Source organism: Camelus dromedarius, chromosome 1 (genome assembly GCF_036321535.1).
Source record: "Camelus dromedarius isolate mCamDro1 chromosome 1, mCamDro1.pat, whole genome shotgun sequence".
NCBI lineage: Eukaryota > Metazoa > Chordata > Mammalia > Artiodactyla > Camelidae > Camelus > Camelus dromedarius.
Window position 1 is genome coordinate 55,395,422 of NC_087436.1, and position 1,158 is coordinate 55,396,579.

Sequence of the window (1,158 nt, forward strand, 5' to 3'; positions counted from 1 at the left end):
TGTTGTGTTAATTTCTGATGTACAGCATAGTGATTCAGTTATATATATACCTTTTCATATTCTTTTTCATTATAGGCTATTACAAGATAATGAATATAGTTCCCTGTACTATACAGTAGGACCTTGTTGATTATTTTATATATGGTAGTTAGTATCTGCCAATCACTAACTCCCCATTTACTCTCCACCCTCCATTTCCCCCCTAGTAACCATAAGTTTGTTTTCTATGTCTATGAGTATGTTTCTATTTTGTAAACAAGTTTATTTGTCTCACTTTTTTAGATTCCACATATAAGTGATAGCATATGGTATCTTTCTTTCTCTTTCTGGCTTTACTTAGAATAACAATCTCCAGATCCATCCATGTTGCTGCAAATGGCATTATTTTAGTCTTTTTTATGGCTGAGTAGTATTCCATTACATATGTATGTGTGTGTGTGTGTGTTTCTGTGTATATATCTCAACTTCTTTATCCAGTAATCTGTTGATTGACATTTAGGTTGCTTCCATGTGTTGGCTATTGTAAATTGTGCTGCTATGAACATTGGGGTGCATGCATATTTTCAAACTAGAGTTTTCACAGGATATATGCCCAGGAGTGGGATTGCTGGATCATAGGGTAAGTCTATTTTTGAATCTAATTAATTTTTTACCTTGTGAGCATCACTTCTCCTGTAACCAAGGCAAGCAGTTTGTCACAATAAAGAGAGGTGTCAAAAGGGGTGTTTTTCTTTTGGGAGAATTGATTGTTTCCTAATTGACCAGCAATTTTGCTTCTCCAGCATTTCCCAATCATAGCTGGGTTTTCCGTCCCTGCTCATGATGTATAAAAGCCAAACATGAGAAAGCAAGTTTTTCTCAGAAACCATCTTTTGAGTATTTTTATTATATTGTTTTCATTCTTTTTAAAGATAGATCTGTTCCATCTTTTATGTAACCCATGCTTTCTTTTCTTGTGCTGGGTAGAATTACTATAATACTTAAAACAATTTAACACAGATATATATATATATCTATGTATCTATATAGATACATAGATATATATATATAGATATATATAAAAGATTTATCAAGGGTAAAAAATAAAATCAGTAAAATTTTTGATTATAATTGTATTGAATTAAGAGATTAGTTTAGCAAAAATGGGCTGCCTTATGA